General features: G+C 40.7%; 1 protein-coding gene across 1 annotated transcript in view; it reads left to right on the forward strand.

The window, feature by feature from the left end:
- Positions 1–27,018, forward strand: part of HNF1B (HNF1 homeobox B) — a 134,945-nt gene that overhangs the window by 19,903 nt on the left and 88,024 nt on the right. Inside the window, exons 3-5 of the mRNA XM_056557554.1 lie at positions 24,735–24,924; positions 25,382–25,514; positions 26,347–26,485. The gene's annotated coding sequence lies outside the window, so the exon portion shown is untranslated. The remainder of the gene's footprint in view (positions 1–24,734; positions 24,925–25,381; positions 25,515–26,346; positions 26,486–27,018) is intronic.

Here is a 27,018-nt window from a genome sequence, read left to right on the forward strand (position 1 = left end):
TCCTCGCCTCCAAGGTAGTCAGAGGTAAAAAGTTTTTTCTCCTTGACTGGGAGAATTGAGGCCCCGAAGAGAGGTCTTGGGAGCCCGAGGACAATATCCTCGACAAGGAACTCATCCATAGGTTCCTGGGCTCCAAAAAGAGGGGGAGACCTAAGGGGGGGGGTACTGTTACGCCGAGCGCTCCGGGTCCCTGCTCCTCCCCGGAGCGCTCGTGGCGTTCGTCTCTGTGCAGCCCCCTGGTCGGACCTGCTGACCGGGAGCGCTGCACTAGTGTCACCGGCGGAGATGCGATCCACGTAGCGGATTCCGCGTAGCGGAATGTCTGAGTTACTAGACTCCATCTTAAAGCAGGGAAAAGCAAGAACTGAATTAAAAAAAGAAAAAAAAAGAAAAGATTAATCAGACCACATATTTTGGTCAACAAAACCCATTCTGTAAGAGTGATATTTGTAAAAATGCATAAATGTGCAAGCCCCAATCACAGGCATGCTGCAAACAATCAATGGCACTGTTACCCCACCCCTAACTGGTATCCCCCTCGGCAGTCCGTCCCATTATTGAGAGCACAACCTAGGTACTGTGCTATGATGCAGAGCTGAATTAGTCCTGCATCAATCGCACAGAAGGGAGCCAGTAATTAATGGGTTTACACCTGCAGTGAGCGGGGGTGCCACATTCATAGAGAGCAATCATACAAGGGTCAATTAAATAAGGTTGTGGCAATGGCAATACTAAAGAAATAACTGAAAAAATAATAATATAAAAAAATAAGTAATAAAAAAATTATAAATATCCCGGCAGACCTTATCCCTGTTTTCATTGTGTCAATTGCAGCTATATGGAGAAGGGTCCAATTTTCAAACATCCTACATCTGGACAGTCCTACAGGCTTAAACATTATTTAACCTGTACATCTGATAACGTTATCTATGTCTTGAAGTTCCCTTGTGGTCTCCACTATGTTGGGTAGACCACATGTGACTTCAAGACTAGATTCAATCAACATTGTTACGGTATAAGGAAAAGGTAGGTTAGATCTCCCAGTCTCAAAGCATTTTTGCTGAGACTGGTCACTGTAAGAGGGATCTCAAATTTACATTGATTGACCACGTGCCTCCTCTTAAACAGGGTGGGAGAAGGCAACCGTAATAGTGTCCTGAAGCGCAGAAAGTTGATGTGGATACATACACTACAGACCCTTCATCCGAAGGAACTGAACATAGAGTTTATTGTAATACCACAGATATACAATGCATGAAGGGTTATGTGGTTTCCATCTGTGACGCTACTTTAGTGTACTTTCAAAGTCATACATAACTGAATAAGTATATATTGCTAGTAGTGACCTGTATTTTCAAATTTTGTTCTTCATTTATGTTTTACAGGACTATGGTTGGATATTGGTATATATATTTGTAATACACAATAAATAATTCCTCTTTTTCACATACACATTTTTGTGTGTGAATATGTGCTGGACCAACCACGCTCATAAAATACTCGCCAAGACACGCTTCCAACTTTCTTTCTATTTTTTTTATTTTTTTTATTATCCTTATTTTATTTTTATTTTTTTCTTTAGTCATTTTTCATACTTTTATTATAATTTTTTATTTATTTATTACTTAAATTTTTTTTATTATTTATTTTATTATATTATTTTTTTAATTTATCAGTTACCGTATTTATCGGGGTATACCACGCACCGGCCTATAACACGCACCCTCATTTTACCAAGGATATTTGGGTAAAAAAAGTTTTTTATCCAAATATCCATGATAAAATGAGGGTGCGTGTGTGCGCGTGTATACCCCGATATACCCCCAGGAAAGGCAGGGGGAGAGAGGCCGTCGCTGCCCGCTTCTCTCCCCCTGCCTTTCCTGGGGTCCAGAGCGCTGCTGTCGGCCCTTTTCACCCCCTGGTTATCGGCGCCGCTGCCCGTTCTGTCCCCCTGACTATCGGTGCCGGCGCCGATAGCCAGGGGGAGAGAAGCGGCGCCGACAGGCAGGGGGAGAGAAGGGGCAGGTGCACCCATTGCCGGCGCCGCTGCCCCGTTGCCTCCCCCCATCCCCGGTGGCATAATTACCTGAGTCGGGTCCGCGCTGCTCCAGGCCTCCGTCGTGCGTCCCCAGCGTCGTTGCTATGCACGGCGCGGCGCTCTGACGTCATGCGCCGCGCCGTTCAGCGCATAGCAATGACGCCGGGGACGCACCGATAGTCAGGCACCGATAGTCAGGGGGACAGAACGGGCAGCGGCGCCGATAACCAGGGGGTGAAAAGGGCCGACAGCAGCGCTCTAGACCCCAGGAAAGGCAGGGGGAGAGAAGCGGGCAGCGACGGCCTCTCTCCCCCTGCCTTTCCTGGGGGTGTATCGGCGTATAACACGCACACAGACTTTAGGCTAAAAATTTTAGCCTAAAAAGTGCGTGTTATACGCCGATAAATACGGTATTTCTTTAGTATTGCCATTGCTACAACCTTATTTAATTGCCCCTTGTACGATTGCTCTCTATGAATGTGTCACCCCGTTCACTGTAGGTGTAAACCCATTAATTACTGGCTCCCTTCTGTGTGATTGATGCAGGACTAATTCAGCTCTGCATCATAGCACAGTACCTAGGTTGTGCTCTCAATAATGGGACGGATTGCCAAGGGGGATACCAGTTAGGGGTGCTGTAACAGTGCCATTGATTGCCTGCAGCATGCCTGTGATTGGGGCTTGCACATTTGTGCATTTGTGCATATCACTCTTACAGAATGGGTTTGTTGGCCAGACTATGTGGTCCGATTACTCTTTTCTTCATTAAGTTTCTTCTTTTTTTCATTCATTTCTTGCTTTTCCCTGCTTTAAGATGGAGTCTAGTAACTCAGACAGGCTGGTGAGCCCTGCTCCGATCACGTGACCTAGGTACCCATGCTAGCCGGCACCATGATTATGTATATACACACAGGGTAAGTCTAGCCATCTTCCCACCATGTCTACTGTACCTATTTAGATTAATTGTTATGATTGATTGATCTGATTATGTGTTCATTATGATCCATTCTTGACTGTATGCATAAAATATGTATGAAATATCATTCCACACAAAGAAAGAAAGTAGCGGAGTGCTCACCATTCCAGATGCAGGCAGACCAGCTTCAAAAGTCCGTAGACCACATCGGTCCAAGCAGGGAGGCGGTCCAAGCAGATGGATCCTGGTGGAGTTTAGAAGTCAGGCCACGGACCGTATCACGCCCCTAGTCGCTTCGTCAGGCCGCTGAGAGACGCCATCACGTATGCTCCCGTTTTAAACTTCTTCCCAGGTTACGTCATACTGTGAGAAAAATCAAAACACACAAGTGAGTATTAACTGTTTAAATGCTTGTAACAGAAAAAGTAAAAACAATATACCGAGGAATATCTTCTTTTATGTGAAACAGGGATGGTACTCATAGGGATTATAATAATGCACCTAACTCATTTCTTTCATTTAGACCCAGCGGTCCTGTTGCATTCACCCTTAGAATCCATCTGGATTCCTTCTGTAGCAACAACTGGTGTCTGTCCCTACCTCTGCTCGGATGTTCAACCCTCTCAATGGGTCCAAATTTTAGACCAATTGCGTTGTGACACGAAATCATATGGTTGATAAATAGCTGTGACCCTTTTCCTGTTTTAATAAATCTTACATGCTCCCTAATTCAATGAAATAGGGGGTGCTTTGTTTTATGTAGTATAACCCGCATGGACAAACCATGCAGTACACTACATAAGAGGACCTGCATGTAACCGTCTGTTTTACATAAACCGTATACCCTCCTAATTGTATATCTTTAGCTTTCATAATTATCTCACTAAATGAGCAGGAACCGCAGCAATGGTTACCCACACTACAGGTGTCCGTGAGCCAATTAGATCGTATTTTCTTCTTTTTTTGTTTAGATTTTAAATAGTCCCTGATGGTTTTGTTACATCTCTAAGTAATAATTGGTTTTTGACTTGTCATCTCTTGAATATCACTATCTCTCGCTAACATGAACCAATTGGTATTCTCTCTTGGAATTTTATTCATTCTAGTTTGGGCTTGATTAATCACTTTACTGGGGTATCCCCTATCGACTAGGCGATTAGTTAATCTACCTGTTGATTAAAAACCTCAACACTACTGTTGGTGTGCTTCAAACGCACCATTTGGCTATAAGGAATCCCGTTTTTAGTTTGTACTGTATGTGATGAATTATAATGCAAGTAGGTGTTCCTTGCAGTGCTTTTCATAAAGCTGGCAATATGAATCTGATCATTAACTACCTCAATCATAACATCCAAAAATTCTAAAGAATTACCCCCAAACACGGATGTGAACAACATATTCATGTCGTTCACATCTTTGAGGTATGTGACGAACTCCAGGAACTGGTTTGGGGTCCCGGACCAGACCACGAGAATTTCGTCCACATATCTCAAAATCAATTTATTGTGTTGAAGAAAGGTATTAAGGGATGTAATTATGCTCAAAAATATTCAGAAATATATTTGCATAGATGCAAGAGACTGGGGACCCCATTGTGGTCCCCAGCAATTGCCTATACCAGACTTCTGCACACTGAAAGCATTTGTTAGTCAATACCAATAGAGTGGCATCGGTAACAAACTGTATGAACTCAGCCGAAGCTGTGGTAGAAGATAAGAAGGTCCTGAGAGCCTGTATACCCGCATCATGAGGGACATGGGTATACAGGCTTTCAACTTCAATCGAGGCCAAGCTATATCCCTCCTTCTACTGAAAATCTTGAAGGGTCGGAATTAATTTTCCTGTATCACCTAAGAAAGTAGGTATGGTCTTTAATAAGGGGTAAGGAGAAATTTGGCAGCAGGAAGAATTGATAGACCATGAGTGACAAGGGCAGTGTTTTAAAGGGGGCAATGCATCAACATTTAATCCTCCTATTGTTCCAGGGAGTCCCTTGGATTTATTTTATAGAACCGTATGCAGATAAATCAGAGCCTTGCGATACCCAAAAGCTGGTCACAATATCTCATTTAAAGAACAGCTAGCATTAGATTGGCTAGCAAGCAGAGAGGACATCACAATCTCTAAGGCAGACAAGGGGGGAGCCACGTAACTAGAGAGAAACTGAGTAGGGGAGCCGATGACAGCAATAATCGAATGACCCGGAGGGGCATTTTCCTTCTTATGGATTTTTGGAAGGATGCACATATAAGGCTTACACGGGTTAGTTGTAACAAATTTTTCTGCGGTCTTCTGGGAGAGCACTCCCTTTTCAACATTTTTTCTCAGGAGGTTCCGAATTTTCTCCACGATCTTACTAGTAGGATCTGCTGTGAGCCTTTCATAAACCAACCCATTACTGAGTTGTTTATTAATTTGATTATTATAATATTCGGTCTGCCATAATACGGTGGCTCCCCCCTTGTCTGCCTTAGAGATTGTGATTTCCTCTCTACTTGCTAGCCAATACAATGCTAGCTGCTCTTTATATGAGATATTGTGACCAGCTTTTGGGTATCGCAAGGCTCTGATTTCTCTGCGTACAGTGCTATAAAATAAATCCAGCAATAGGAGGATTAAATGTTGATGCATTGCCCCCTTTAAAACACTGCCCTTGTCACTCATGGTTTATCAATTCTTCCTGCTGCCAAATGTATCCTTCCTGTTGCCATCTTTCTCCTTCCTCCATTAACTCAGTTAACTCTCTAGTGACTACATACAGTGGGGATCAAAAGTTTGGGCACCCCAGGTAAAAATGTGTATTAATGTGCATAAAGAAGCCAAGGAAAGATGGAAAAATCTCCAAAAGGCATCAAATTATAGATGAGACATTCTTATAATATGTCAACAAAAGTTAGATTTTATTTCCATAATTTACACTTTCAAAATAACAGAAAACAAAAAAATGGCATCTGCAAATGTTTGGGCACCCTGCAGAATTTATAGCATGCACTGCCCGCTTTGCAAAGCTGAGACCTGCCAGTGTCATGGATTGTTCTCAATCATCATCTGGAAATCATCATTGTCAATCATCATTGTCTAGAAATCTGAAACTGAAAATAGTTGACGCTCACAAAGCTGGAGAAGATAGCAAAACGTTTTTAGATATCAATATCCTCTGTTCGGAATGTAATTAAGAAATGGCAGTCATCAGGAACAGTGGAAGTTAAAGCAAGATCTGGAAGACCAAGAAAAATATCAGACATAACAGCTCGCAGGATTGCGAGAAAAACAATTCAAAACCCACATTTGACTGCACAATTCCTCCAGAAAGATCTGGCAGACACTGGAGTTGTGGTACACTTCCACTATAAAGAGATACTTGTACAAATATGGTCTTCATGGAAGAGTCATCAGAAGAAAACCTCTTCTACGTCCTCACCACAAAAATCAGCGTTTGAACTTTGCAAATGAACATATAAACAAGCCTGATGCATTTTGGAAACAAGTTCTGTGGACCGATGAGGTTAAAATTGAACTTTTTGGCCGGAATGAGCAAAGGTACGTTTGGAGAAGAAGGGGAACAGAATTTAATGAAAATAACCTCTGTCCAACTGTTAAGCATGGGGGTGGATCAATCATACTTTGGGGTTGTATTGCAGCCAGTGGCACAGAACATCTCACGAGTAGAAGGAAAAATGGATTCAATAAAATTTCAGCAAATTTTGGATGCTAACTTGATGCCATCTGTGAAAAAGCTGAAGTTAAAGAGAGGATGGCTTCTACAAATGGATAATGATCCTAAACAAACCTCGAAATCCACAGGGGATCACATCAAGAGGCGTAAACTGAAGGTTTTGACATGGCCTTCACAATCTCCTGACCTCAACATAATTGAAAATCTATGGATAGACCTTAAAAGAGCAGTGTGTGACAGACAGCCCAGAAATCTCAAAGAACTGGAAGACTTTTGTAAGGAAGAATGGGCAAAGATACCTCAAAAAAGAATTGAAAGACTTGGCTGGCTACAAAAAGCGTTTACAAGCTGTGATACTTGCCAAAGGGGGCAGTACAAGATATTGTACTTTTCCAGACGCAATTTTTTTGTTTTCTGTTATTTTGAAAGTGTAAATGATATAAAATCTAACTTTTGTTGACATATTATAAGAATGTCTAATCTGTAATTTGATGCCTTTTGGAGATTTTTCCATCTTTCCTTGGCTTCTTTATGCACATTATTACAAATTTTTACCTGGGGTGCCCAAACTTTTGATCCCCACTGTTATCCTGTGGCTCAATCCCCCTATCTAACAAAAAACCCAAAGGGCCTAAAGCACATGGAACCTCTTCTTCTCTTAATGGTGCATCATTTTATATTACGATTTTTTGCCTGCTTGTGTGATACAGAAAAAAAATTTTTTTTTAAATTGAGCTTTCTAACACCTTTAAACAAATCCTCCTCAAAGGCAAAAAAATCAAAATCCTCCTTCAGTCCAAAATTAAGACCCTTTTCAAGCACAGATACACAATCTGGGGATAATTGTAAATTGGTCAGATTTACCACCAGATTTAACGCCAGGATACGGTTGTCCGTTTGTGCGCTTGTCTTGCGGAATGTCCTTTGTCTCCTGCCACCTCGCCTAGTTCTGCCCCTTCGTGGGGCCGCATTCGGTCCCCAGTCCTGAAATGGATTTCTTTATTTCACTTTCATCCGGACTCGATTCCGAGTCAGTGGAGAAATAATAAAAATATTAGTGGAAACCTTTACTTGTTTTCCTCGATTTTTATATGTTCTGAATTTCTTATTGGTCTTACTTGCTCCTGCATCCTTAGGGAATGTTCACACTGATTAATGTTTGCGCGGAATTCTCGCTGAAAAAATCCGATTTCCCACGAAAGTGTGGCGGAATAAAAAATAAAATTTACATTGAGTTCTATGGGGTTCATTCTTCATGTGGAACGGAATTCAGTGACAGAATTCCGCTAGCGGAAATTCCTCAGTGTGAACTGAGGAGCAGAAATTGAATTTCGAACTATGGGGTTTTTCACTGCTGAATGAATTGGAGAGGAATAAGCGAGCAGAATTACTTGTGGAAATTCCTCTCCAAACCTTCAGTGTGAGCATACCATTATTGATGTTTTTATTCCGTGAGAAAACTTGTTGATTTTCTAAATCTCTTTTGTCCCTCAGTAGTTTGTCCCGTTCTATTTCCTTAATAGTGACTTGTAACTCCGTGATTTTTTTCTCCAAGTTGTTCATGTAGGTTGAAAATTGAACATCTGATAATCTAGTTTTCAATTCATGCCGTGCCTTACAAAGGTCTGCTGTAACTTGCTCATATTCAATCTTATTCTGCTCAAGTACTAATTGCTGCAGATTTAGAGAATGTTGCAGATGCAATTCATCTCACCCTTTAACAAAGCTGGGATTATCAGTGAACTGGGATGGCGGTTTGTAAAGCCTCAGCCCTCTTGGGGTTTGTAGATACTAAGGGTGAATTCAACATGTCTAAATGACAGAAATGAGTTAGGTGCATTATTATAATCCCTGAGTACCATCCCTGTTTCACATGAAAGAAGATATTCCTCAGTATGTTGCTTTTACTTTTTCTGTTACAAGCACTTAAATTAAACAGTTAATACTCACTTGTGTGTTTTGATTTTTCTCACCGGTATGACGTAACCTGGGAAGAAGTTTAAAACGGGAGTAAACGTGATGACGTCCCTCATCGGCCTGACGAAGCGCCTAGGGGCGTGATACATTCCGTGGCCTGACGTCGGAACTCATACACTACAGACCCTTCGGCCGAAGGGATTGAACGTTGAGTTTATTGTAACACCACAGATATACAATGCATGAATGGTTAAGTGGTTTCCATCTGTGATGCTACTTTAGTGTACTTTCGATGCCACACATAACTGAATAAGTATATATTGCTAGTAGTGACCTGTATTTTCTAATTTTGTTCTTTATTTATGTTTTACAGGACTATGGTTGAATTGGTGGCTAAGACAACCCTGCAGGATTATTGATCACGTTTAATGTCTGTTTATTTGTTTTTATATTTTTCTGTTTAGGTGTGTATTCAAACTAGTGTGTTCAGATCAGTTTGCTAATCTACCTGGATAGGGAATAGTTATTGCTCTGAATGAATGAGAACTTGGGTGGAGTTATTTAGTCAGAGTTCTCCTGCATTCTGGTGCTGGTTATTGAGTGCAATACTACTGTGTCTGTTTGCGCTATTTTCTGACTATGTCTGCTTGAGCATTTTCCTTGTATTTATCTTGTCATTTTATCTGGGTTGTTAGCCATGGTTATATAGCATACTCCTTGTATTTTAGTCTGTGTTACATTAGTCGGTTTTAGGATTATTGTTTTAGGTTATTATTTGTTCATTCTGCTCTGTCTGTGTTCACACTGTGTCTGAGTCTAGCTTGTACCCTGTGCTCTATATGTTATATTCTTGTTCGGTATTCTGGAGTCTATTCAGACTCATCTGGTTATAGTCTAGTATGTTGTATCCTGGAGTCCATTCAGACTCATCCGGTTATAGTCTAGTGTTTCATGTATTATATTTCCGTTTCCTACTGGGTCAGCATTTTCTCCACACGGTGGCTACTCCTTTTGGTGGAGTGGGGATTCTAGTTTATATGTTCTGTGTCCCAGTGTGAACAGTGTCTTATATTTATATCTTGTTTGGTTGATCTTCTCTTTGTCCTTTTTACTTGTACCTGTTTGTGAACAGTGTCCTATGTTACCTGTTCAGTTTAGTGTTTTGGCTCTCAGTTCTTCTGTTTATCACCTTCATCTCTTGGATTCTGCTGTATACTCATATCATGCCCAGCCTTGTTCATTTTATCATGTCTGCCATTTATCTGATATCTGGTTCATGAACTGTTTGTTATTTCACTATATTCTGCTCTGTTTGTGAGTTTATATTCTGCCCTGTTAGTATTTGTATTCTGTCTGATATATCTCATTGTCTAGTAGTTTTCCATTTCTATTCTGGATTGTGACCAACTATGTATATTATGTGTTTTTACGCCACTGCACTTTAGCGCAGGAAGGGACAAGTAGGATGTCCCTGGATGGGCAAGTAGGTAGGGACAGATGGTTTTAGGGTCAGTTTAGGGCTCACTTTCCATGTCCCCCAGTCGGTCCCTGACATCACATTTTTTAATTCATTTATGCTTTTAAGATATATATATATATATATATATATATATTTAATACACAATAAAAAAATTCACATAAACTTTTTTTTTTTTTTTATATGCGCTGGACCAACCACACTCATAAAATACCCACCAAGACACGCTTCCAACTTTCATTCTATTTTATTTTGTTTATTTTATTTTACTTACTTTCCTTATTTTCCTTATTTTATAATTTTTTATTTCTTTAGTCCTTTTTCATACTATTATTATTATTTTTATTTTTTTATTTTTTTTAATATAATTTTCCCCCCCACTTATTTCTTAACTCCTTAAGGACGTAGGGCGTACATGTACGCCCTATGCCCGGTCCCGGTGTTTAAAACGGGGTCACGCCGTGACCCCGCATTACACCGAGTCGGTCCCGGCTGCTAATCATAGCCGGGACCCTGGGCTAACAGCGCGTGGCATAGATCGTTGTGCCGCGCGCTGTTAACCCTTCAGATGCGGCGATCAAAGTTGACCGCCGCATCTGAAAACGAAAGTAAACGCTTCCCGATGTTCCGATCAGCTGGCACGCAGGTGGAGGTCTCCTTACTTGACTCTGCAGCGTCCGATCATCAATTGATTGCTCCAAGCCTGAGCTACAGGCTTGAGCAATCAAGCCCCTATCTGACTGATCCGTGCAAAGCTATGGCTTTGCAGGGATCAGCATAGGAGATCAGTGTGTGCAGTGCTATAGCTCCCTATGGGAGCTATAGCACTGCAAAAAAAAAGTGAAAAAAAAAAAAGTTCATAAAGGTCATTTAACCCCTTCCCTATTAAAAGTTTGAATCAGCCCCCTTATCCCATAAAAAAAACTGCATAAATAAAAATAAATATGTGTGGTATCGCCGCGTGTGAAAATGTCCGAACTATAAAAATATATCGTTAATTAAATTGCACGGTCAAAGGCGTGCGCGAAAAAAAATTCCAAAGTCCAAAATAGTGTATTTTTGGTCACTTTTTATTTCATGAAAAAATGAATAAAAAGCGATCAAAAAGTCCGATCAATACAAAAATGGTACCGATAAAAACTTCAGAACAAGGCACAAAAAAAGGGGCCCTCACGTGGAAAAATAAAAAAGTTATAGGGGTTAGAAGATGAGAATTTTTAACATATAAATTTTCCTGCATGTAGTTATGATTTTTTCCGAAGTATGACAATATCCAACCTATATAAGTAGGGTATCATTTTAACCGTATGGACCTACAGAATAAAGATAAGGTGTTATGTTTACCGCAAAATGCACTGCGTAGAAACGCAAGCCCCCAAAATTTACAAAATTACATTTTTTTCTTCTATTTTGTCGCACAATTAATTTTTTTTCCGTTTCGCCGTGGATTTTTGGGTAAAATGACTAATGTCACTGCAAAGTAGAATTGGTGGCGCAAAAAATAAGCCATCATATGGAATTTTATGTGCAAAATTCAAAGCGTTATGATTTTTAGAAGGTGATGAGGAAAAAATAAAAAATGTAAAAACTGAAAAACCCTGTGTCCTTAAGGGGTTAAGTATTGCCATTGCCACAACCTTATTTAAGGTACTCCACTGGAAAAAATTTTTATAAATCAACTGGTGCCAGAAAGTTAAACAGATTTGTAAATTACTTCTATTTAAAATCTTAATCCTTCCAGCACTTATGAGCTGTTATATGCTCCACAGGAAGTTTTTTTCTGTTTTAAATTTCCTTTCTGTCTGCTGACACCTCTGTCCATTTTAGGAACTGTCCAGAGTAGGAGCAAATCCCCATAGCAAACCTCTCCTGCTCTGGACAGTTCCTGATATGGACAGAGGTGTCAGCAGAGAGCACTGTGGTCAGACAGAAAGGAAATTCAAAAAGAAAAGAACTCCCTGTGGATCATACAACAGCTCATAAGTGCTGGAAGGATTAAGATTTTTTTTATAGAAGTAATTTACAAATCTTAGAAGGAAAACAGAGCAATTCGGCACAGCTTACTTCTGATCCTCTGGACTATATAGCTCAATAGCGAGTATGGTGATGAGGTGTGTGTGGTGCTCAGACTGGCGCGTAGTTAAATCCAAACAATTCTAAAAGAAGAAGAAAGAAGCAGTCGGCCACTCACCAATCCTCGGTTCAGCAAACTTCTTTATTGCACATACTCACAAACTGGGTTGCCCAGGGAAAAGACATGAAGATGGCACAAGTGGGGGGGATACCACAGAGAGACGACAACGTTGTTTCGCACTACATAGTGCTTCAACTGTTTAAAATCTGTTCTGTTTCTGGCACCAGTTGATTTAAAAAAAAAATAATAATAATTTTCCAGTGGAGTACCCCTTTAATTGCCCCTTGTATGATTGCTCTCTATGAATTTGGCACCCCCACTTAATGTAGGTGTAAACCCATTAATTACTGGCTCCCTTCTGTGCGGTTGATGCAGGACTAATTCAGCTCTGCATCATAGCACAGTACCTAGGTTGTGCTCTCAATAATGGGAAGGACTGCCGAGGGGGATATCAGTTAGGGGTGGGGTAACAGTGCCATTGATTGTTTGCAGCATGCCTCTTATTGGGACTTGCACATTTGTGCATTTTTACAAATATCACTCTTACAGAATGGGTCTGTTGGCCAGAATATGTGGTCCGATTACTCTTTTATTTTTATTTATTTAGTTTCTTCTTTTTTTCATTCAGTTCTTTTTCCCTGCTTTAAGATGGAGTCTAGTAACTCAGACATTCAATACACACATGCGCGTGCTGGTGAGCCCTGCTCCGATCACGTGACCTAGGTGCTTCCGGTCAGGTGATTGTCAACAGTACGAGTGTGATTGGCCAATACATTCTATTTTTATCTTCCCACGTCCACTGTACCTATTTAACCCCTTAAGGATGCAGGGTTTTTCAGTTTTTGCATTTTCGATTTTTCCTCCTTACTTTAAAAAAATCATAACCCTTTCAATTTTCCATCTAAAAATCCATATTATGGCTTATTTTTTGCATCACCAATTCTACGTTGCAGTGACATTAGTCATTTTACCCAAAAATTCACGGTGAAATGGAAAAAAAAATAATTGTGCGACAAAATCTAAGAAAAAATGCAATTTTGGGGGCTTCCATTAGTTTTGGGGGCTTCCGTTTCTACTCAGTGCATATTTTGGTAAAAATGACACATTATCATTATTCTGTAGGCCCATACGGTTAAAATGGTACCCTACTTATACGGGTTTAATTTTGTCGTACTTCTGGAAAAAATCATAACTACATGCTGGAAAATGTATACGTTTAAAAATGTCTTCTACTGACCCCTATCATTTTTTTTTATTTTTCCATTTTTTGCGCCGTGATCTGAAGTTTTTATTGGTACCATTTTTGTTTTGATCTGACTTTTTGATCACTTTTTATAAATTTTTTAATGGTATAAAAAGTGACCAAAAATATGCTTCTTTGGACTTTGGAATTTTATTACGTGTATGCCATTAACCGTGCGGTTTAATTAACAATATATTTTTATAGTTCGGACATTTACGCACGCGACGATACCACAAATGTTTATTTTTATTTACACTGTTTTATTTTTTTTAATGGAAAAAGGGGGGTGATTCAAACTTTTATTAAGGAAGGGGTTAAATGATCTGTATTCACTTTTTTTTCACTTTTTTTTTTGCAATGTTATAGGTCCCATAGGGACCTATAACACTGCACACACTGATCTTTTACACAGATCACTGGCGTGTATTAACCTGGATCTCAGGCACGGAGCAGTCATTCGCCGATCGAACACCGAGGAGGCAGGTAAGGTCCCTCCCGGTGTCCTGTAAGCTGTTCGGGACGCCACAGCGGTCCCGAACAGCCCGACTGAGCAGCCGAGATACTTTCACTTTCGCTCTGAAGGATTAATACAGGGCATCACCGCGATCGGTGATGTCCTGTATTAGCAGCGGGTCCCGGTCGTTGACCCCGCGGCATATCGCGGGAGCCGGCGGAGGACGTAAATATACGTCCTTCGTCGTTAAATTATTTGTTATGATTGATTGATCTGATTATGTGTTCATTATGATCCATTCTTGACTGTATACATAAAATATGTATCAAACATGTTTTTAACATCACTTACACTGCCTCTGGACATATTGTGATGTCCCTTAACTTGCACCATCTATTTGCACATGCACTTTATTATGAATATATAAGATTTTTAAATTTGATTGTACTGTGTGTTGATTTGATACTGTATATGGCACTTCCTATAAATACTTTGCAGTGGTCACTATTAGTTGGCTTGAGAATGGTATTGTGAGAACATGGAAACGTCGCACTTTGTGTCTATGGAATAAAATACCTGCACTTTCGATACTCCAGTGAGATGCGGTCGCATTTGTTTATATATATATATATATATATAAAAACCAAAAACAGGCGCAGCACTCTCAAAAAAATGGGTGATTTAATATCTCATGTCAGCATTACATGCTGACATGAGATATTAAATCACCCATTTTTTTGAGAGTGCTGCGCCTGTTTTTGGTTTTTGTCTATGGAGGACCTTGATCAAGTCTTTTTTTTGGACGCTGGCACCACCATTGTTTGCTGGATTGGATAAGTAGTGCTGCATTATTTTGGGACTTTATATATATATATATATATATATATATATATATATATATACACATAGGTACACAGTCATGGCCGTAAATGTTGGCACCCCTTAATTTTTTCTTGAAAATGAAGTATTTCTCACAGACAGGGATTGCAGTAACACATGTTTTGATATACACATGTTTATTCCCTTTGTGTGTGTTGGAACTAAACCAAAAAAGGGAGCAAAAAAAAGCAAATTGGACATAATGTCACACCAAACTCCAAAAATGGTCTAGACAAAATTATTGGCACCCTTAACTTAATATTTGGTTGCACACCCATAGAAAATATCACTGAAATCAGTCGATTCCTATAACCATCAATAAGCTTCTTACACCTCTCAGCCGGAATGTTGGACCACTCTTTCTTTGCAAACTGCTCCAGGTATCTTATTGGAAGGGCGCCTTTTCCCAACAGCAATTTTAAGATCTCTCCACAGGTGTTCAATGGGATTTAGATCTGGACTCATTGTTGGCCACTTCAGAACTCTCCAGCAGTTTGTTGAAATCCATTTCTGGGTGCTTTTTGACATATGTTTGGGGGTCATTGTCCTCCTGGAAGACCCAAGATCTCGGATGTAAACCCAGCTTTCTGACACTGGGCTGTACTGTGCGACCCAAAATCCGTTGGTAATCCTCAGATTTCATGATGCCTTGCACGCATTCAAGGCACCCAGTGCCAGAGGCAGCAAAATAAGCCCAAAACTTCATTGAACCTCCACCATATATCACTGTAGGTACTGTGTTCTTTTCTTTGTAGGCCTCATTCCATTTTCTGTAAACAGTAGAATGATGTGCTTTACCAAAAAGCTCTATCTTGGTCTCATCTGTCCACAAGACGTTTTCCCAGAAGGATTTTGGCTTACTCAAGTTAATTTTGGCAAAATGTTGTCTGGGTCTCCTGCCATAGCGTTTCATTTCATTTAAATGTCGACAGATAGTTCCCGCTGACACTGATGCTCTCCGAGCCTGCAGGACAGCTTGAATATCTTTGGAACTTGTTTGGGGCTGCTTATCCACCATCCGGACTGTCCTGTGTTGACACTTTTCATAAATTTTTCTCTTCTGTCCACGCCCAGGGAGATTAGCTACAGTGCCATGGGTTGCAAACTTCCTGATAATGTTGCGCACTGTGGACAAAGGCAAATCTAGATCTCTGGAGATGGATTTGTAATCTGGAGTTTGTTGATATTTTTCCACAATTTTGGTTGTCAAGTCCTCAGACAGTTCTCTTCTCCTCTTTCTATTGTCCATGCTTAGTGTTGCACACACAGACACACAATGCAAAACCTAAGTGAACTTCTCTCCTTTTTATCTGCTTTCAGGTGTGATTTTTATATTGCCCACACCTGTTGCTTGCCCCAGGTGAGTTTAAAGGAACATCACATGCTTGAAACAATCTTATTTTTCCACAATTTTGAAAGGGTGCCAATAATTTTGTTAAGCCCATTTTTGGAGTTTGGTATGACATTATGTCCAATTTGTTTTTTTTCCTCCCTTTTTTTTTTTTTTGTTCAGTTCCAATACACACAAAGGGAATAAACATGTGTATAGCAAAACATGTGTTACTGCAATCCTTTTCTGTGAGAAATACTTCATTTTCTAGAAAAATTTGAGGCGTGCCAACATTTACAGCCATGACTTAACATTGGTTAAAACATTTGTAGATTTTTGGGTGAAAAAATGCTGTCCCTGTAGCTATTGACTGTGTGTCTCTATGAGGAGAGCAAATACTGGAAGCGAGCGCAGAACAAGCAGGGCTCTGTGCAGGCTCCTGGCTTGTCAATCATCCTAATGTCATACAGGAGTCTGTCACAGAGCCTCACTGTACAGAGTCCTGCTTGTCCTCATTGCACAGAGCCCTGCTTGTCCCCAGTGCACAGAGCCCTGCTTGTTCTCAGTGCATAGAGCCCTGTCTGCCCTCTATACACAGAGCCCTGCTTGCCCTCAGTGCACAGAGCCCTGCTTGTCCTCAGTGCACAGAGCCCTGCTTGTCCTCACTGCACAGAGCCCTGCTTGTCCTCATTGCACAGAGCTCTGCTTGTCCTCAATGCACAGAGTCCTGCTTGTCCTCAGTGCATAGAGCCCTGCCTGCCCTCTATACACAGAGCCCTGCTTATCTTCAGTGTACAGAGCCCTGCTTATCCTCAGTGCACAAAGCAGTACTTGTCCTCGGTGCACAGAGCTCTGCTTGTCCTCACTGCACAGAGCCCTGCTTTTCCCTCAGTGTTCAGAGCCCTGCTTGTCCTCATTACACTGAGCCCTGCTTGCCCTCAGTGTACAGAGCCCTGCTTATCCTCAGTGCATAGAGCCCTGCTTGCCCTCAGTGTACAGAGCCCTGCTTGTCCTCAGTGCATAGAGCCCTGCCTGCCCTCTATACACAGAGCCCTGCTTATCCTCAGTGTACAGAGCCCTGCTTATCCTCAGTGCACAGAGCCCTGCTTGCCCTCAGTGCACAGAGCCCTGCCAGCCCTCAGTGCACAGAGCCCTGCTTGTTCTCAGTGCACAGAGCCCTGCTTGTCCTCAGTGTACAGAGCCCTGCTTGTCCTCACTGCACAGAGCCCTGCTTGTCCTCACAGCACAGAGCCCTGCTTGTCCTCTGTGTTCAGAGCCCTGCTTGTCCTCATTACACTGAGCCCTGCTTGTCCTCAGTGCACAGAGCCCTGCTTTTCCTCATTGCAGAGAGTCCTGCTTGTCCTCCCACACTTTCTGTATTTGGACTCACAGAGACACACAGACAATAGCTGCAGAAACAAAAATATACAATTTTTTAAATCCATTAATATTACAAATATACATATAATGTTATTTTCTACATTATATAAAAAGTTTTTGCTAATGGCAGGTACACATATAAAGAATAAAGAACAGAAAATGCAATGGGTATGGTTCAGTTGGACATTTTTATTTATTTATATGCCTTACACAATTGATATATTTTCAACAAACCAGGGAGCACACTTTACAGAAGTCGACAGGAATAGACCAGCGCTGATCAGAACCACAACTTAAAATGAAAGAGTAGCTTTATTGGACCATCATGCAACGTTTTACTGTGCTATGGCAGATTCATCAGGCATAGCAGGTGTAACAAGGGAGTTCATGAAATATTCTTCCTTGGTTATATTTCATTATGTAGCGCTGTCCTTGCTTTTTCTACACTTCATATGTTAAAACATTTTATATAACATATACATATTTTACTAGTATTTAAAGGCATTCTGGAGTGAAAAGTGCCGCCAGTGCCGCCAAGCTTGGTCTAAGTTGCAGGTCACAGGTTCACGGAAAGGATAATGGGGGAGAGTTATTAAAACCTGTCCAGAGGAAAAGTTGCTGAGTTGCCCATAGCAACCAATCAGATTGCTTCTTTAATTTTTCAGAGGCCTTTTTAGAAATGAAAGAAGCTATTTAATTGGTTGCTATGGGCAACTCAGCAACTTTTCCTCTAGAGAGGTTTTGATAAATCTCCCCCAATGTTCCAAAACACAACTAGCCCGCACTAACCTGTTGGTGCAGTTGTGTAGTATAGGTGACACTGATTAAAACAATACTTACCTGTCCACGATCTGTAGTCTTGTTGGCCTGTTATCTTCCTCGTTCAGGCGGCAGGTTGGTGCGTGGACTGAGAAAAATTTTGGACTCTTCTGAAGTGACCTTCTATGAGCCCTGATCTAAATCCTATTGAACATCTGTGATAAAAGTTGAAACATGCAGTCTGGAGAAGGTACCCTTCACACCAGAGACAGCTGGAGCAGTTTGCTTATGAGGCGTGGGCCAAGACACCTGTAGACAAGTACAGAAGTCTCTTTGACAGCTAGGCTATGTTAACACGGGGGAATGTCTGCACGGAAAGTCTCCATATGGGCATTCCCCTGACAGTGGAGTCAGGGAACATGCCTATTCTTTGTCTGTCTTTCTGCGGACACCAGAATTTGAACTTCCACCGCAGATGTTTTCGCCACAGAAATTCTGCTATATGAACAGTGCAGCAGAATCTTATTGAAATCAATGGTACTCCGCTGCTGCGGAATCTCCATGCGGAATTCCAATGTGAAATTCCACAGAAATTCCATTGTGTGAACATAGGTTAAAGGAGTACTCTGTTCCCTTGCTTTCGGAGCTCCGCTCCCCAGGAAGTTATTGTTCAAAACAATGTGTGTGCAGGCTTCCATGTTCAGGACCACCCCTCGTGAAGTTACGCCTGCCCCCTCAAGACGTCACGCCGTCACGCCCCCTTCCCATAGACTTTTGTTGAGGGGGCGGGCCCGGAACACGGAAGCCCGCACACACATCGTTCGGAACAATAACTTCCAGACGCTGGGGAGCGGAGCTCCGAAAGCAAGGGGACAGAGTACCCCTTCAAGGTGGAATTTCAGAGTGCAATGTTCATTCTGTTGGCGGAATCTGGTGGAACATGCTATTTGCAGAATGTCTGTCTGTGTTTTTTCGGGCGGACATTCTGCCAATTTTTTCCAGTGTTAAAGGGGTACTCCACTGGAAAACAATGTTTTTCAAATCAACTGGTGCCAAAAAATTTAACAGATTTGTAAATTACTTCTATTCAAAATTCTTACATCTTCCAGGACTCACCAGCTGCTGTATGCTCCACAGGAAGTTCTTTTCTTTTTGAATTTAATTTCTGTCTGACGACAGTGCTCTCTGCTGACACCTTTGTCCATTTCAGGAACTGTCCAGAGCAGGAGCAAATCCCCATAGCAAACCTCTCCTGCTCTGGATAGTTCCTGACATGGAGAGCACTGTGGTCAGACAGAAAAGAAATTAAAAAAGAAAAGAACTTCATGTGAAGCATACAGCAGCTGATAAGTACTGGAAGGATTAATATTTTTTAATAGAAGTAATATACAAATCTGTTTAACTTTCTGGCATCAGTTGATTTTCAAAAAATTGTTTTCTGCCGGAGTACCCCTTTAACAAAATATTAATGTAAAACAAAAATAGAGAAACATAGCCGCACATCCACAATTCGTATTATGATCTACATGCTTCTCAGCATAATTTTCAAAAACTAACAGGTTGTTTGTATTCATTTTGATCAAAAAGTACAAGCCCACTCACCATGTCAAGGCTACCTAGTCTGAGAGGGTCCTTAACCTAACACTGGTGTAGCACCGGGCCGTGACCACTGCATCTGCGACACCAAGCCCACAGGGGAAATGACCCAGTGGGCAGGCCGCACCATTGCTGCCCTACCAAGTTCCGGGCCACACCACCCCACAGAAGAAGCATGACAGCAGCAATGGCCTCCACAGAGCACCACACCAGTGTGAACAACAAATTATTAAGTTCAGGGAGACATCATTTTTGTCCAGGTCAGCTTCATTTTTTATTTTTTTTTATGATTCAGTTGAACCACAACTCAAAAGTAATGTCTGATTTTCATAATTTTTTTTATTAATTCTTACTTTTGTTAGTTTCAAGTTATTTTAAGGGACCATTGTTTTTTTTCTGCTTTTATTGGAAGGGTACCAACAATACATGGGCTGCAAGTAATGTACCACAATTGTTTGGTCCAAATAAAGCCAGGATTATAGTGCCTAGAATAGTAAATCTATCCATTATATGTCAATGGAATCCATCTGTATTCATTTGCACCTATTGAAAAATAGACGATTTCACCCTACTTGTTTGTTGTGTCACCATAACCTACATCTAATATTTAAAATTCCAATGGGGGAGATTTATCAAAACCTGTGCAGAGCAAAAGTTGACCAGTTCCCTGTAGCAACCAATCAGATTGCTTACTTTGTTTTTAAAATAGCCTCTGAAAAAAGGGAGCATTTTGATTGTTTTTATTTTTTTATGTATTTCACTAAACCCTTAATTTTGTTTCATTAAGTAGATTTTTCATATGTATTTTTGGCGCACAATTTATCGTGAAGCGTGAACATCTTTATTCATTTTGCACAAAAAAAATTTAATGCACAAAACTACTGAAAAAATGCAAAAAAAATATCAAAACTGCTACAAAAGATTACTTCCCCCTTAAAGGGGTACTCCGCCCCTAGACATCTTATCCCCTATCCAAAGGATAGGGGATAAGATGTCAGATTGCCGTGATCCCGCTGCTGGGGACCCCGGGGATCGCCGCTGCGGCACCCCGCCATCATTACTGCCCAGAGCGAGTTCGCTCTGTGGGTAATGACGGGCGATACAGGGGATGGAGCAGCGTGACGTCATGGCTCCACCCTCGTGACATCACGGCCCGTCCCCTTAATGCAAGTCTATGGGAGGGGGCGTGCCGACCGCCACGCCCCCTCCCATAGACTTGTATTGAAAGGGGCGGGCCGTGACGTAACGATTCTCCGGCCCCTGTATTGCCCGTCATTGGCACTCATTTACTATTGTAAACCCGACTTGTTTTGTCGTTTTTTTTTTGGCGCATCTTTGTCTGCGCCATGTCGCAGACATCGTGCGCCAGTCTGCGACACCATGTAACATTTTTTCCCGACGGACCTGATGTGGATTCTCCCAAACCCGAAAAAGGGGCGTAACCCGACATTTCTGAGCTTTCCCACGTATTTATAAAGGTTTCCAACCCGAATTTGTTTAATTGTTGTGGATTTTTTCCCGACAACTCAGAGGAGTTGGAAACCAAAACCAACAAAACCCACGTGCGACAAACAGGATGCGACATAATAATAAATACCAGGGGAAAAAAAGCAGTCGGGTAAGAAAGCAACATAGACTTACAACCCGATTTTCTAAGTAAATGAGGGCCATTATGTGCAGAGCGAACTCGCTCTGTGCTGTAATGATAGCGGGGTGCTGCAGTGGGGATCCCGGAGCTCCCCAGTAGCGGGACCACGGCGATCTGACATCTTATGTCATCTTATAAGATGTCTAGGGGCGGAGTACCCCTTTAAGCTATGGGTTCAGTGTGTTCTAACTGCGACTGATCAGAGGTGGAGTACAGATGCACCTAAATTTGCGACTTTTTTTTAAATGTGCAATGATAAATCTCACTAAAACTCCTGCTAGTTAGACCATAGAAGAGTGCAATTATTACAAGTTTGGGCAAAAATCGTAAAAAAGCCATTGAAAAGAAAATTCCCCATATATTTACCACTTTTACACCAAAGATAAGCAAAAACAGCTTGCCAAATTCTAAAACATTCATTCTTTACTATTTTAGAATTTCAATGCTTAAACGTTAAAAATGAGTCTTCCGTAAGGATTGAAGTAATGAGTAACGACAATAAAAGAAATTCTTGGTATGCCTGAATAAATAACAAAGTTCAGCACTTTTCTACTGGAGCTTGGGAAGACTGGAAGGAGCATCGGATGTCAATTATTAGTGACTTGTGACTTTGCATCTTGCAAATGTGTTTTGCTGGGGCATTTTCAGAACACGTACAATATTTTTGTATGCATTCCAATAATTGATAATTTTTTTTTTTATATTCTCCGGAAAAATAATATAAATAAAATATAACATACATGACATTTGTATATATGGCATTTGAATAAAATTAAACCATAACACACAAAATGAAAAAATATTGGGCCCCATTTACCAAGGCTTTTCAGAGTAGATTTTTTTTTTTTTTTTAGTTTTTTTTTGTGTTGCATGTGTTGTGTGCCAGAATTTTCAATAAAAAAAATCCAAAAAAAATCCAAAAAAAACCCTACTAACTCTCCACTTTACTCAGAAAACCCTATAAAGGAGCATGGCCAACAAAGACAAGAGGTGTGTCTCCAAAAATAAAACATTTTCTAAAGAAACCTAAAAATGTACTAATGTTTCCACCACACAATGTGGTGGATTTAAGCTCTGGAAAACCCAACAGCTCAGAGCATGTTAAAAAAAGAGCAAGACTTAGGGAAAATCGCCAAATACAAGATACAATAGTAAATACCATAGGAAACAAAAAAAAAACACAAAATAGCTAAACTTCCCTCTTAGTAAATGAGTCTGCTGGGTGGAGAAAGGAAATTTTACTCCCGGGAAACCAATGAAGGTAATGTATGGGGGTAAAGTGCAAAGAAGTAAGAGCACAAGGGTCAAAGCAGCTATATGTATATTGCAATATAATCCAGCAATAAAAAAGTGCTACAGTGCATGTAATAATATCTGTACATGTATCACAAGCCGAGAGGCATTGCACACTCCCTTGGCCACAAATTCATCTATCACCATAAAATATATGAACAGATGGAAAAACAATGCAGAGCCTGGCAGACTATGCCACCCCAAAGGGTAAATAATCCCCCAGCACCACACACATTACCTGTGGGTAGCACAGAATATTTCCCTAATGCGTGTTTCGCATTACGCTTGATCACAGGGTCACAGTGTTGAAGTGGGATAACTGGACCTTATATATAGGGGTCCGTACCACCTTCTCACGGCCACCACCTGTGGACGCCTCGCGCGCCCGTGCAGGGACTTCCAGCGTGTTGTCACAGAGCCACGTCACCACTCAAGTCCCGTAGTGCTCTGGGAATACGTGATGACGCGGCCTCCACAAAAACGCGTTGCCATGTAGCCATCGGCCCATGCGCCGGGCGAATTCAGCCTTCCGTGGCAGTCATGAAGAAGTGCTGCTAACATATAACCCATATACCTGGCTATCTCATTGCTCACTGTGGACAGGGCAACCAAATATCAAGGAATGGGACCACTAATTCATGGGGATATAAATTCATTCTAATAATATTCATAATAATCCGTAATTACGGCAATAGAATGGGGTACACTCCCATCACCATATAAATAAATGAATATAAGTAAATACATATATGAAAAAATATATGTGAAGTACATATATAAATAATTAAAAATAAATGTGAAATATAATAAAGAAATATAAATGTATAAAAAGTGAATGTATAATAGTGTCTATGAAAAATATAAAGAGGTGTATAATAAAGACCCATGACTAAATTCATTAATGATGAAGACAATAAATAAATAAAATAGATAGTGACAATTCATACAAATAATAAGTGCAATGAGAGATAAAGTGCATATGCAAATAAATATGTTACAACTCTATGAGCAAAAGTGTGCAAAATACCATACTATAAATGAATATTCCAAGAATTAAAGGGATATAAAAAAAAATACTATATATAGAATAATATATAAAGTGCAAAAAATATATATGTGCATAAAAATATCCAAACAAAATAAAGTGACCACAAACAATCCTGTTTCTGCACGAGGGGAAGCATAATGAAGAATAAAGTGCACAAGACAAGGGGAAAACCCCGAGATGTGTAAGTGTAAAATCCAAGGACAAGATGCATATATGTATAAAAAAAAAAAAATTTATGAAAATTTCCAAAAATACTAAGTAGGGATAATAGTGTACCAAAAAATCTAAAAGGAATCTCTATTACAAATGAGCCAACATGTCCATACAGTAAAAAAAGAATGACCGAAAATTATCCCCAGTTTCTGTAGAAGAAATCCAGACCACTTCATATTTTTTCCATAGATATGTCCAAATAAATGCCTCCCAAAAAACTCAAAAGGTATAGAAATTTTTGTAAACCAAAAAGGAGGGGGGGGGGGGGGTAGAAAATAAAGTGGATTTAAAAACAAAAATTGTTTGACCGCACTGAATCACAGGTGAATGAATGGAGCACACAGGAACTAGAGGCTAATAGAATTCTGAATGAATTGGAAAGAGGGGGCCTGGTGGACACAGAGGATGGTAAGAGTATCATACAACTTAAACCCAAATCGACCAAATTTCCTCCATTACATTTGTGTCAAAATGTGAATATTTTCGTGAAAATGGTTACAGACGAATTTTGTAAAATTAATCCACGTATTCAGGATGATAACTTTACTAAAGAACAGAGAGAGGCACTTAAACTATTGTAACAGATAACATTTTTTTCCTTTTTAAGCCCGCAGACAAAGGGGGTAACATCGGGGTGTGGCCGGTCCACATGTAGGAAAAAAGAAGCCCCAGGATGTTATGTAATACCGAGTGTTATCAAAAACTACGGTTTAACCCTCTCCATTCCTTTCAGGGAGAATTGGATGATCTACTAAGGAAAGCTTTGGAGAAGAGCCTCATCAAACAAGGGACTTATGAATACCTGACTGTGAAATATCCGAAAATGGCATATTTACATCTGTTACCAAAAGTTCACAAGGACACCTGGAATCCCTCAGGTCGGACGATCGTGTCGGGAAATGAGAGCTTATGCAAACCACTAAGTAAGTACCTTGATATGCATTTGAAGCCATTGGTTGAAAATCTTCCCTCATACATTAGAGTCAGTGGAGATGTGTTGAAAAAATTGGAAAGCATCTATTTGGAGGAAGATATGTGGCTGGTCACATGCGACGTGAAAGCACTGCATACGTCCATAATACATCAAGATGGATTGGAGGCTGCTAAATGGTTCATAATGACCAACTATGGGGACACCAACCTGGTGGATTTTTTAGTTGAAAGCTTGGATTTTGTCTTAAGGCACAACTGTCTCATTTTTAAAGCCTCCTTCTACCTGCAGCTCCAGGGAAAGGCAATGGGGGTGTTCTGTGCACACTCATATGCCGACCTTTTCCTGGGGTTGTGGGAAAGGGGCCGTTTTTAACCCAGCCAGTGAAACACATCGAGAAAGTACAGATGTGGAATCGTTTTATTGATGATGTTTTATTTATCTGGCAGGGATCTGAAAAGGACCTTTTGGAATTCATGCAGATATTGAATGATAACAACAAGAACATCCAATTAACGGTAAAATACAGTCAACAAAAATGCTGGACTTTCTGGATCTTGGGATCTATAAAGATGCCAACAGGTATGTCCAGACAGACTTATTTCTTTTTTTTAAATGGTAATTTTTATTAAAGAATTTACATAAGTACAATTCAAACAGAAAATAAACATAGCATAGACAGTATTAGGGTCAAGGCCCATGAATAATCAGTGCAAAATAAAGCAAAAAGTGAACAAAGGTCAGGGCCAGGGCAAGCTAATACAGCAACTGAAAGCGCTTCGATGGCCCCCGGTACTAAAATGGAGGCCTGTGACTATAACTTCAATCAGCATATGGGTATGATACAAACCAAGAAGCAAACAAACGCCAATACACCAGCAGGTTATGCATAAGGTCTGGGCCCAAAATCAAGGGGAGAATAGGGGAGGGAAGACAAATGGGTAGCACAAAGACCTACGATAAATGACAAAATCACACATAGGGAAGCAGGCATGAAAAACAGGGAAAAGAAATATAAGGAAGAGTAAAAGAGAGGAAAAAAGTTAAGGCGGTTGTCTATCAGAGAAACGATCCCAGGGTTCTCAGACAGAAAGAAAGGAAGTAATAGAATTATTTAAGGAAGCCATTAAAGATTCCAGAGAAGGAATGTCACGTATACGAGATAACAGGTCAGACACGGAGGGGGGGAGGGTCCTCTTCCAGCATTTAGCATTAAGAGTTTTTGCGGCTAACACTATGTGCATAAAGAGCCTAAACATCTTCCTAGACAGACAGACTTATTTCATAAAGAAACATCAGTTAATTCAGTCTTACATGCCACATCATTCCACCCAGTACCCACTAAGAGGGGTATACCTGTCGGTCAGTTTCTACGTGCGCGAAGGGTCTGTTCTGATGACATTTCCTTTTCCAGACAGGCTTTGGATCTGAGTAAGTGCTTTGAAGAGCATGGATACAGAAAATGTATGATTAAACGGGGATATGATCAAGCTTGGGCAAGACGGGAGGACCTTTTGAAACCCAAAATTGTGAAAAAAGAAGATTCTCAATAGGTGAGATTTATCACTCCATTTAACAAGTGGCAGCAGATGAAAGGGATTTTGCCTAAGTTCTGGCCTATCTTACAGGTAGATACCGTGTTGCAAAAACACATTCCAGATACTACCTCTATCACATACAAAAGGGACAAGAACTTGAGAGATGTTCTAATCCACAGTTACCATGAGGGCACTACGGGGAAAAATGCATTCGGATAAAGAGGCCCCAAATGTGGGTGTTACCCCTGTGGGGGATGCGTGGCATGTACCGATATCGAAAAAGCTACACATTTTTTATCCAGTGATGGTCAGAAAGAATACAAAATAACACAACATATATCCTGCCACACAGAAGGTGTGATATATTATGCCATATGTCCGTGCAACCTGGTATATGTGGGGTTAACATCATGTAAGTTGAAGGTCCGTGTACGGGAGCACGTACATGATATTGAAAGAGCCAAGAATGAAGGGGACCCTTCACAACTTAAATCAATACCGAGACATTTCGGGGAGAAACACAATTGAAACACCAGCCTGTGTAAAGT

The sequence above is a fragment of the Hyla sarda genome, chromosome 2, assembly GCF_029499605.1.
Source record: "Hyla sarda isolate aHylSar1 chromosome 2, aHylSar1.hap1, whole genome shotgun sequence".
In the NCBI taxonomy this organism is placed as follows: Eukaryota; Metazoa; Chordata; class Amphibia; order Anura; family Hylidae; genus Hyla; species Hyla sarda.